Genomic DNA, 13,028 nt, shown 5'->3' with positions numbered 1-13,028 from the left:
GCTCTCGAAGCAGGCCGGATAGCTCAAGCAACACCAGCCCAAGCCAAAATCCTTATCCCCTGCATGTCTGAACCATGACAGAGAAGCGGTTCTGTCTAGAACCAGGAGGTATTCAGAAGTCAATGGTTGGGTCCCGGGTTGTGTCCATCCGTTCAGAGGCGGCCCTCAGGTCAACTCATGATTCCAGGGTCTTGGCATTGACTCTGTTCTCAGGTTCTCTGCTCAGGGGCAATTGAGCTTCTCCCTCTCCAGCTCCACCGCCTGATTGGGATCTCTCTGCCTCTCTGTCCAATACGTGCATGTGCACGTTGGACAAGATAACAAAGACAAAAACCGTGCACAAAGATTGACTGGGGCCAGAGGATGTTTTATCGAATTTGGACCTAGGTTCCTATGGAGGGCAGCCAGGTCCAGAGAACCTCCCACTCTCCTAAAATGCCCGACCTTCACTCGGAGCTCCCTTGTTCATTGTCCTGTTCTTTGCCTTCCTGGATCTCCACACCAACCTGCAGCATCCGCTGTCTGTCGCGCTGTACTGACCCCTTGTTAACACATTGTGCATCCTCTCGGGCTCCATTGGAACATGCCCATCTTCCGCAAGAGGCACTGTTTGCTTCTCGCATGAAACCATTGGGGTGTTGGCCATGAGAGGGTGAAGTGAGGCTTGTGCTGCCCATCTCCATGCAGTTCCACAGAGGTTAGCTAATCCACCCTCAGGGAGTGCTCAAGGTTCTTCCACATTCGAATCCTCTTCAATGCGTCCTTTTGGACATACAAGTTGTCTTCCTGTAACGGGCATGGAAGTCTTTCAGATGGCTTCACTTTGGCAATGGGTCTCTTCCAAAATACTCTCCGTTGGCTCTTGTGGACTCCAAGAACATGATTCCATCTTGTACCTAAGTTCTAGTGTTTAGAGTCTGCCTTGGATGCATGGTCATTTTCGAAGATTGGGAGGGCTTTTTTCACTGTTTCTGGAGATGCTCGAGGTACTCCTGTCCTTGTTGTGGAAGACTCCAGACATGTCTTTGGCACGGTTGCGGTGGTTCACTTTGAGCTTTCCTTGGGTGGCCCTTTTCCTGTTCAGAAGCTCCGTGATTGGGTGGGAGGTCCTCACCCTTGCACAGGGCTCAGATTTCTTCCCCTGAGGCTTTGCTTGTGGACTAATTGTTTCTTGGCCTGTTGTGGCTAAGATGGAATGAGGGATGCTTGCCTTTCTCCAGAGTCCAGAGGGCTAGTGCTGACAGTCACGACCAAACACTATGAATTGGGCCATGGAGAAGATGACACTGTCTCGCTTTGCACCTGCCTCTGTGAGAGACCCAGGCGGACCGAGCAGTTTGGGACAGCTCGGGGTCCTCTTGGCCCACTCATACTACTCCAGCCCAGTGTAGTGATCAGGCGTGTTTGATGAGGAGTGGTTGTATGACCTCAAAGCTTTGTTACATCACAGATGCTGGCTTCACTGAAGCAGCTGTCCCTCTCCCATGACTTGGTGTCCTATGGCTTTATGTAGGAAGCACCTGGAAGGACAGAACAAGACCCCTCTGAGCCTGATTAAGAATTCAGGTTGTCTTGTGGGTTAATGTCCCACTTCCCCTTTCTAGAGACAAAGAGGAAAGAAAATGACATTCAGTATACCTTCCTTTAGGCCAACATTTCCCCGGAGACGGCAAGGTGTCCTATTTCCCTCTACAATTTCTAGATATCTCAAGAAACGGTAAGGCCTCGCGGGTATGAGCAGCTCTCCATGGGGTTTTTCATCCTGTTATTGAGATTGTCCTTGTCAGCGTCTTTTGCCTATGGGTCATTGATGACTAAGGGACGGTAAGTCCCTTGAGGAAAAAGGTGAGGTATCGATATATGGTGCTGTCTGTGGCCTTGTCTCCTAGTGTTCTGAAACACGCGGCTAAGGGATTAGGCCTCTGTCTACCTGGCTTCTCTTAAACACCTTTGCAGTGTCTTCAAGGAGAGTGACATTCTGCATCAGAGCTAACTCTTAAGGAAGAGGCCTGGACCGCACCCGTTGTCATCAATAGTTAACTGTACTTGTTTTGGTTTCGGGTATAGACATGTTGACCAAGTGTCTTTAGTCAGAAGGAAAGGGACGGCCTATACCGATGGCCTGCAAGGCCCATTCGAGCAGAACTTTGGAGTGAGCTGCAATGCCCTTGCAAGCACTAGTGAATCAGGAAGTTTTGGTCCATTTCGTCACCACAGTATTCCTCAGCCTTTGAAGTGAATGAACCCCTGGACCTTGCCTTGACATGAATGTCCCATGCCTGGCTGATAGGAAATGGAAAAGGCAATCAGACAAAGGGAAATATCATATGGCTTACCACAATATGTGCCTCAGGAGGAATACCTTGGCCCTTATTAAAGGAAGGGGAAACTGAAGGGGAAGAAGTCAGAGAAGGAGACCCACCAGGAGTGACTCAGGACTCTGAGGACCAAGCTGAGGGTTACAGAAAAGAGGGACCTGCAGGGCATGAGGGAAATGGCTAATGGGTGTTGAGGATTGTGTCTAATATTATAAGGAGCTCTAGGTCGTATGTGGAACTAAAGTATCCATGAATTCTCTGTCAAAAACGGATGATGGATGATAGGCCTACGTACTCAACATAACAAAAAATTAAAAAGCAAATTGACCTCTTCCAGAGCAGACTGAGATAAAGAAATAATTTTATTTTTTATTATCTCTACTTAAAGTGGAATGGAATATGTTTCCTAAAGTGTCCTTATCTGAATTAGGTCTTTATACTTGTAGATTGTCCCTGCCTCCTCCATTGCTGGAATCGATGAGAAGAAACGACATTGACATTATTAAATGTCTAGAAGAGTTGACAAGGAAAGTGATTTGGATCTGACCTTCTGCTCTTGGGAGGTGTTTGATTACTGATTCAAATGCTTTAGTCACTACTAGAGAGCTCAGACTTTCTAGGCTTCCTGATCTAATCTTGGATATGTGTTGGAATCTCATCTTTATATTTGTTGAAATTTAGCCTTTTTTCAAAGTTCTTTGATTTGCTGACATAATTGTGTAGTGGAGTCTTTTAGGTTATTTTTTTTCCTTTCTATACTTTGTCATGTGGTCTCATATTTTCAGATATATGCTTTTCTCCCCCATTTAATCCAGGTTGGCTCCTCCAGGATGTTACAGTTTTAAAACTGATGTGAGAATTCTCCTGAATTTTTTCTATTGGTTTTTCTGTGTTTCTTTTTTTTTTCAATTATCACATGTATTATCTAATTTTTTTGTTCACTTGGAGTGTGCTTAATTTTTGGAAATAAATGCACTTAGCTTTATATTCTTTCCCCATAACATGTTTTGTCATCATCCCATAAGTTGCTTTACTCTCGTTTGTTCAAGTTACTTTCTCATTTTCCTTTTGATTGTCCTTTCGTGACTCATTGCTAATTCGGGAGTGTGTTGTGCTTTCTACAAATGAGTGTTTGGCTGTGTTTTCCATTCTTAAGTGATTTCTTTCTGTTTTCATATCTTTGTTGTCATAAGTTACAACATAGGTTTTGAATTCTCTTCTATTAATTATGACTGGATTTGGACTCCAGCACAAGATCTCTGATAGACAATGATAAGTATGCCCTTGGGCAGAACTTCTCTTATGGTTCTCAGAGACACGATCTTATGCTTGTTCCCCCAAAGCTAAGGTGGTCTAGAGAGCCCATGATGACGGCTGTTATTCCTTTACACCTTTCCCTCTGGACTATCTCTCCTGTGCTGTATGTGGATATTGTAGTCTCCAACAATATTGGAATGTGGTCTCCATCTCCTTTCCTTTCTCTTAATATGCTTCCCACATCTAGTTACATCCACGTTGGTGGTGTATATGTGGTAATTCTTCCAAGTTTCTGATATTTTGATGCTGCATCAAGACAAAACAACTTCTGGTAATCTTTTGTCTCTTGAAGGCATAAAATCACTCTATCTGCCATAGGCACCATCACTTTGGCTCCCTTCCCCTTGCCAGTTGCAAAACCTATGTCTTCCCAATTCCTTTGCATTCAAGCTATATGTATCTTTATAGTCAAAGGAAATCTCTAAGCTTCTTTTGTTTTTGTTGTTTTCTTGTTCACCACTTTTCCTTTTTTTTTCATTTTTTTATGGATTTCATCTTTCCCACAATTGGTTTATAGTGATAAGAGAGTTTAGTCCTGAATATGTTAACTAATTATTGATAGGTACGTAGTTAACTTTCTTATTTTGTTTCGTTTCTGACTTGGATTCTCTTTGCCTTTCCACTTTGTAGTATTTTCTTTGGAATTTGCTTCCTTTAGTGGAATTCCTCACTTCCTACCCATCTTTTGTGTGTCTTCTCTGCAAGTGTTGTGTGTGTGTTGACTGTGTGTTTCACATAACACTTAATTCTCTTATTTGTATTTTTTTTCAGCATAAGAGTATTCATTGTTTTTGCATGACACCCCATGCTCCATAATTCCGTGCCCCCTCTCATACCCACCACCTTGTTTCCCCAATCGACCAACTCCCCACTTCAAACCCTCAGATTTTTTTTCATAGTCCATAATCTCTCATGGTTTACTGCCCCTTCTAATTTTCCTCAACTACCTTCACCTCTCCATCTCCCCTTATCTAACATGTCACTTGTTATTCTCCACAAATAAGTGAAACCATATAAATTGACTCTCTCTGCTTGAATTATTTCACTCAGCATAATCTTTTCCAGTCCTGTCCATGTTGCTACAAAATTAAGTATTCATACTTTCTGATGGTGTCATAATACTCCATAGTGTATATGGACCGCATCTTCCTTATCCATTCTTCTGTTGAAGGACATCTTGGTTCTTTCCACAGTTTGGCGACCATGGCCATTGCTGCTATAAACATTGGGGTTGGGATGGCCCTTATTTAAACTACAACTGTATCTTTGGGGTAAATACCCAGTAGTGCAATGGCAGGGTCATAAGGAAGCTCTATTTTTCATTTCTTGAGGAATTCCACACTGTTCTCCAAGAGGCTGCACCATCTTGTATTCCCACCAACAGTGAAAGAGAGCTCCCCTTTCTCCACATCTTCTCAACACGTGTTGTTCCTATCTTGCTAATTTTGGCCATTCTAACAGATGTAAGGCAGTATCTCAATATGGTTTTCAGTTGAATCTCCCTGAAGACTAGTGATGATGAACATTTTTTTTTCATGTGTCTGATAGCCATTTGTATGTCCTCATTGGAGAAGTGTCTGTTCATATCTTCTGCCCATTTTTTCTTATATGATTGTCTTTTTGTGTGTGTTGAGTTCGAGGTGTTATTTATAGATACTGGATATCAACCTTTTGTCTGTATTGTCATTTGCAAATATCTTCTCCCATTCCGTGGGTTGTCTTTGTTTTCTTAACTGTTTCCTTTGATGTGCAGAAGCTTTTGATCTTGATGTAGTCCAAAAATTTTATGTTCACTTTTGTTTCCTTTACCATTGGAGACATATCTAGAAAGAAGTTGCTGTGGCTGATTCAACGAGGTTACTGCCTATGTTCTCCTCTAGGATTCTGGTGGATTCCTCTCTCTCATTGAGGTCTTTTATCCATTTTGAGTTTACCTTTATGTAAGGTGTAGGAGAATGTTCGAGTTTCTTTCTTCTGCCGATAGCTGTCCATTATTCTAGCACCATTTATTGAAAAAAATGTCTTTTTTCCACTGTATATTTTTCCGGTTTTTTTGAAGATTATTTGACCATAGAGTTGAGGGTACATATCTGGACTCTCTACTCTGTTCCACTGGTCTATGTGTCTGTTTTTATGACAAGACCATGTGGTCTTGGTGATTACAGTTTTGTAGTAAAGTTTGAGATCATGTAACATGATGCCCCCAGTTTTATGTTTGTTTTACAAAATTTTCTTAGTGATTCGGTGTCTCTTCTAATTCTGTACAAATTTTGCTCCCGCACTGTGAAATATTCCAGTGGAATTTTGATAGGAATGGCATGCAAGTATAGATTGGTCTAGGCAATATATACATTTAACAATGTTTATTCTTCCAATCCAAGAGCATGAAATGGCCTTTCATCTTTCTGTGTATTCTTCAAATTTTTTCATGAGTGTTCTGTAGTTCCTCTTACAGTTCTTTTACCTCTTTGGTTAGATTTATTCCCAGGTGTCTTAAGGTTCTTGGTGCTATATTAAATTGAATCTATTTTCTAATTTCCCTTTCTGTATTTTCATTGTTAGTGTATAAGAATGCCACTGATTTCTGTACATTGAATTTGTATCCTGCCACATTTCTGAATTGTTTTATGAGTTCTAGTAGTTTGGAGCTGGGGTCTTTTGGGTTTCCCATATAAAGGATCATGTCATCTGTGAAGAGAGAGAGTTTGACTTCTTCATTGTTAATTTGGATATCTTTTATTTCTCTTTGTTGTCTAATTGCTGTGGCTAGGGCTTCTAATACATATTGAACAAGAAGTGGTGAGAGTGGGAATCCTTTTCTTGTTCCCGATCTCAACGGGAAGGCTGCAAGCTTTTTCCCATTGTGGATGATATTCGCTGTGGTTCTTTCTTAGATAGATTTGATGAAGTTCAGGAATGTTCCATCTATCCATATACTTTGAAGCATTTTGATCAGGAATGGATGCTGGCTTTTGTCAAATGCTTTTCTGCATAAATTGAGAGAACCATGTGCTTCTTCACTCTTCTCTTAATAAGTTCTATCAAATTGATTGGTTTGTGAATGTTGAACCATCCTTGTAGCCCTTGGATGAATCCCACCTGGTCATGGTGGATAATCTTTTCAATATGCTCTTGGATCCTGTTTGATAGGACCTTGTTGAAAATTTTAGCATCCATATTCATCAGTCATATTGGTCTGAAATTCTCGTTTTTGGTAGGATCTTTGCCTGGGTTATGGATCAGGGTAATGCTGGCTTCATAGAAAAAGTCTGAAAGTTTTCCTTCTGCTTCAATTTTTTGATACAGCTTCAGGATAATAGGTGTTATTTGTTTTTGAAAGTTTGGTAGAATTCCCCAGGGAATTCGTCAGGTCTTGGGCTCCTGTTTTTTCCTCTTTATATTTTTCCAGGAATGCATCCACTTCATCTACATTGCCTAGCTTATTGGCATACAACTGTTGATAATAACTTTTGATGATTGTTTCTACTTCCTTGGTGTTAGTTGTGTTCTCTTTCTTTTCATTTATATTTCATTAATTTGAGCTTTCCCTCTTCCTTTTGGATTAGTGTGGCCAATGCTTTATCGATCTTAACGATTCTTTAAAAAAATCTTCTAGTTTCATTAATACATTCTGCTATATCTCTGGTTTCTACCTTACTATTCTCTGCTCTAATCTTGATTATTTCCCTTCTTATATGTAGAGTTGGTTTGAAATTTGTTTATTCTCCAGTTCTTTAAGATGTAGAGACAGCTGTTTTATTCTGGATTTCTTTATTTTTTGAGGGAGGCTTGGATGACTATGTAATTCCACCTTTGCCGTATCCCATAGGGTTTGGAAGGAAGTATCTTCATTGTCATTGGTTTCCATGAGCTTTGATTTCCTGATTGATCCAAACATTCTTAAGCAAGGTGGTCTTTAGCTTCCAGGTGTTTGAGTTCCTTCCAAACTTTTCCTTGTGATTGAACTTGTATCTAAGCATTGTGATATGAGAACATGCAGGGAATAATCTCAGTCTTTTGGTATCAGTTGAGTACTGATTTGAGACCCAGTATGTGGTCTATTCCTGAGAAGGTTCCATGTGCACTTAAGAAGAATGTGTATTCTGTTGTTTAAGCATGGAATGTTCTCTGTATATTTTTGAGGTCCATCTGGTCCAAAGTGTCATTCAATGCTCTCATTTCTTTATTTATTTTGTGCTTTTATAATCTGTTTATTTTTTAGAGAGGCATGTTAAGATCTCCTACTATTTATGTATTTATAGCAATATGACTCTTTATCTTGACTAACAGTTTTCTTATGTAATTGTCTGCTCCCATATTGGGGGCATAGATATTTAAAATTGTTAGATCATCTTGGTGGATACTCCTTTTAAGAATTATGTAGTGTCCTTCTGGATCTTTGACTACAGTCTTTAGCTTAAAATCTAATTTATCTGATATGAGAATTGCTACCCCGGCCTTCTTTTGAGGCCCATTGTCATGAAAGATGCTTCTTCATCCATTCACTTTCAGTCTGGATGTATGTTTAGGTTCAAAATGGGTCTCTCATAGATATCATATGGATGGGTCCTGTCGTATTATCCAATCTGCAACACTGTGTCATTTTATGGTCACATTTAGGCTATTCACCTTTAGAGTGATTTTTGATAGATATGTTATTATTGACATCTTGTTTCCTTTGAAGTCTTTCTGTAGATTGTCTCTATATTTCTGTTCATGCTATTCTTAGGATTTCTTCTCTTTTATAGAATCCCCCCCCACACCTTAATATTTCCTGCAGTATAGGCTTGGTGGTTGCATTCTCTTTCAAGACTTGCCAGTCTTGAAACTCTTTATCTTTCCACCAATTTTGAATGTTAGTCTTGCTGGATAAGGTATTCTTGGCTAGAAGTTCTTTCTCATTTAGTCCACTGAATATATCTTGCCAGGCCTTTCTGGCTTGCCATGTCTCTGTTGACAGGTCTGATGAATCCTGATGGGCTTTCCTCTGTACATAAGGAGCATCAATGCCCCAGTGGCTTTCAATAGATTGTATCTACACTTATGATTTCTCATCTTCATTATCAGGTTCCTTGATTTTTTTTTGGAATCTATAATCTTGGGGGGAGACCATTCTGTCACTAGTACATGAATGTTGTTTCCAATGGCGAGAGTGGGGATATTTTCATAAAGAATTTGTTCCACAATATCTTCTAGAATTCTTTCTTTCTCCTCCTCTTCAGAGATTATTATAATTCTGATGTTGGAATATTTAATGACATCATTTACTTCCCTTATTCATTGTTCGTGTCTTCTGAGCTGTTTGTGCCATGCTTCCTCCTGATCCTTTCTCTACATCTGTTTGTCCTCTAGATCACTAATTCTAATTCTATCTTCTGTCTCAGTTACCCTAGCTTTGAGAGAGTTATATTAGATTGGAACTCATTGAGAGTATTGTTAACCTCATCACGAGTGGCTTTCAGTTTTTTCCTAACATTGTGAACATCATCCCTGGTGGCTTTTGTTCTGTTCTATTCCATTACGTTTGGTCATTCATGGCTTTCTGCAACCTAGGTATTGCCTGGATAATTGTGACCCTGAATTCTCTTTCCGACATATTGTCTATGTTGCTAACCATTAGATCTGTTGCAGAAGGCCCATCCTCTGTATGTTTCTTTTGTTGGGCATTCCTACACCTAGATATTTTGGTGAGAGATGATTGAATGGATATAGCTGGATGTATTGACTGTGGTGCAGCCAAGGTACATCTGGAATGCTTCTGAGCAATCAGGATTCCCCACTCAAATGAGAGAAAAAGAAAAGTAAAAGAAAAAAGAGAGAGAGAGAGACTGGAAAAAAAGGGAAGATAAAAGAGACAGTTCAGCCCTAATGGGCCCCAAGGATAGATTTATGAGCTATACAAACAACTCAGACAAACAAATAAACTGATAAAAGTATATGACAATAAAACATATATATATTTATTATATGACAATAAAAAATATATATTTATTATATATATAAAATTTGTATTAAAATTTGTATTTATACATTTAAAATATATTTACTTTTATAAATATATTTTAATTAATACTTCATTAAATGTGATTAATATATTCGTTTATATAAATCTATTTTAAATATTATATAAATGCATATTTATATACATAAAATATATATAATTATACTTAAATATATTAAAAAGTATATAAAGTATATATTTATATTTATATATTTCTTTTCTCTTGCTATATACATATATATGTATATGCAAGTGAATGGAGAACCTATTCATAAAAAAACCTAAATATAAGAATTATATACTATGAGTAGAAACACAAAAACAGAAACACTGGTGGAACTAAAAGATGGGAGTGTGGTTATAAATTCTCAGTTTTGGTGAGAAAATGTATTGTAAATTTTCCTGTGTATATCTTGATATCTTTGATATCTTTGTTAAAAACTGAATTTTCCTGAGATAAAGGGGGATAAAAAATTGGTTTACTTATAGGACTAGCATTGTTTGTGGAAAGGGTAATACCATGAAGTTTAACTCTATATGAACATTAGAAAATAAAAATAAAATAGGAATAAACTAAACTAAACTAAATTAAATTTTTAAGAAATTTAAAAAATTTAAAAAATAGAATGCAAAAGAAAAACAAATATGTATGTACCTAAAAGTTCAGGTTAGAAGGTTATATGTGGAATTTGATGTACTGCACATCTCAGTGCAATGCTATACAGGTTAAAAATTTATCTATATATATAAAAAATAACGAGAATTGTGGGAACGAGTTAAAATAAAAGCTGTATCTGTAAAGTAGTGGTGGTTGTTTTCTAGTAGTCTTTTTTTTTTTCTATCCTGGTTGGTTTTCTGAGGGTGGGGCCTTCCACATGGGTTTTCAGTCAGTGATGTTCCCTGAGTTAAGTCCTCCCACCGATCTCAAGAGGGTGGGCTCTAAGGAAACCTGTTTTATCAGGCTTTTGTTCTCCTGAGGTTTTATTGTTTGTTTAGTTTTTTTTTCTCTCTCCTTGATTGCTTTTGATGGTTTTTGGAGGTTTAGAGAAAAGCAAACTGCACCAGAGCCCCCTCTCTGAGAGAAGCCTCAGTCTGCTCCCCTGTGGGTGCTTCAGGGCTCATACAAATTCCCCCTTGGCAACTGGCAGAGCAGATTATAGTCACAGTCTGGGGGGATGCAGGATCTTCTGCTTCTACCCAGAACCACAGCAGCAGTGTCTGGGTAACTCCAGACCACCCTATAGGTTCCAAGCAGCAATCCCACACTGATATTTTCCCGCTGACCTTGGCTGGGAGTGCCTGGTTTTGGGGTGTAAGAGTGCCTTGCAATCACCTCTCTCAAGGCAGGGTGCGGGTCGTGTGTATCTCAGGCTCTAATAGCAGGGTGCGGGTCGAAGAGCATGAGCCTGGGCCTTCATGCACCTCGCTCAGGGGAGTTTGTGGGGCGTGTGTATGTCTCAGGCACGGATAGTATAATGCAGGTCTAAGAGCACCGGGCTGGGTCTTTGCACACCTCTCTCAGAGGAGGGTGAGGGTACATGCATCTCAAAGTCTGTTAACAAGGCTTGGAGTTCCACTGTCTGGCAGACACCCAGCCCCTCAAAAGAGCTGGACCCCACAGGATCTCGGGCCTGCTAGCGGGTCAAATACAAGGACCTGGCTTCTCCACCACACTCTCTCTGGGTCAGTGCCAGGGGAGGCTGTCCTTGGTCCAGGGAATTAAGCCTCTGTCTTTAGATGTCCCATTTCCCACAATTTATCCCCACGATTCTTTGCTCCTTTTGAGTGCTTTCAACAAGAGTCCAAGTTAATGCTGGTCCCCAGACTCAGGGCACTCTAATATTGGGGTATTACTTTCCATTCAGTCGCCTCTGGTGGCTCCCTTCCACTTTTCATTATCTTTCATTATCAATCAGATGTTTCACTCTGCTTTTCCTGCCCAGTGGTGTCTTCTGCCCCTGTAGAGATCCAGCTGTTTATAATTCTGATCTCAGGCTGAGTTCATGGGTGATCATAGTTCTTTGGTAGAAAATCACCTCACTTCAGGGTACACCATGGCACTCCTCTTACTTTCCCGTCATCTTGAGTCACCTCACTTAACACCTATAATGAAATTTCAAGAGATAGGAAGTCAGCCTTTTATGGATAGCAATTCAATTTGATATGTCTTGAAAACTCACATTCCATCACTTTCAGCCATATTTCCTGCAAAGAATGTCCCATTTAGTCCTCTTTTATAAACACATATAAACCTGCCTTAAAAGAAACACAAAATTGTGTGTGTGTGGTTAAAGTCATATTGTTTTCCCCCTTTCCCTGCTTTTTCACTTGTTTCTTTACTACCATGAGAGAGTGGAAATCATACATTACTGGTCTTTCTGAGACTGATAGATGTGACATAGCCAATGCTCTCCACAACACTGCCACATGAGGCAAGTGGCAAGAATTCATTCTAACTTATGGCTGGGTAGGAGTTTCTGGTGCCTTTGGAGGACAGTTGTATGGTAGTAGTGTTTGGGAACTCCAGGCTTGTCATCAGCAATAAACACAACTGGAATATGAGCACATCAACTGCAACTTGGTGGAAATTGACCTGAAGCCTACAAATTAAATGCCATAGCAAAAGAGTAAGAAAGTCGCAGAGACTATGGAAGAAGATTGCAGACATGGCTTACAGAGATGTGGGCCATTGGTGTTTCAGAGGGCTGTGAGCCAATGAAAAACACAAAGCACAGGAGAGAGGAGCAAACACAACAATACAACAAATGGCAGGCAATGAAAGCATCTGCAGATGACGACCATAAGGTCAGGGGACAGCCACAACTCAACAGCAGAGGACATGCATGCCACACACACCTGAAGCTCCCTCAAGAGTCAGCCCTTGGGCACTCCAAGATCTCTTCTTCCTAAAGACATTACCCTAATGGAAGACAACAGAATGTGAAGATAGAGAATATAGAGACCTATATCCAATGCAAAGATGGAATAATCAATTTGTATCGAGGAAAACAAATAAGAAATGATAAAGGACAAGCAGTCAAAGTGAAACCTCTAAATATAACATGCCCGATGGTGGATTGAAAGAAGCCACCAGGATACTCATTGTACATCAGAAAAACACAGAACACATCAGGGGGTCTCGAACCACAGAGATAAAACTGATAAAAAAGAAAAGAAAATATAGGGTCCCTGATGAAAAGATTGGTAGCAGACTGGATGCAATGTTGAAAAAGCTAGCAGAAGCAGACGATCAAATTAGTGACCTTGAAGTAAAAGAATGGAAAATAAGGAAGCAAAGCCAAAGAGAGAGGGAAGAATGATGGAACATGAAAATAAGCTGAGAGAAGTTATTGAATCCAAGAAATGCAAGTAAGTGCTGATTCTAGGAGATC

This window comes from Mustela putorius, unplaced genomic scaffold (assembly GCF_011764305.1).
Source record: "Mustela putorius furo isolate JIRA1106 unplaced genomic scaffold, ASM1176430v1.1 tig00001179_pilon_pilon_pilon, whole genome shotgun sequence".
Classification (NCBI taxonomy): domain Eukaryota; kingdom Metazoa; phylum Chordata; class Mammalia; order Carnivora; family Mustelidae; genus Mustela; species Mustela putorius.
The sequence above is the reverse complement of the archived record's forward strand: the minus strand, read 5'-3'. Positions refer to the sequence as shown.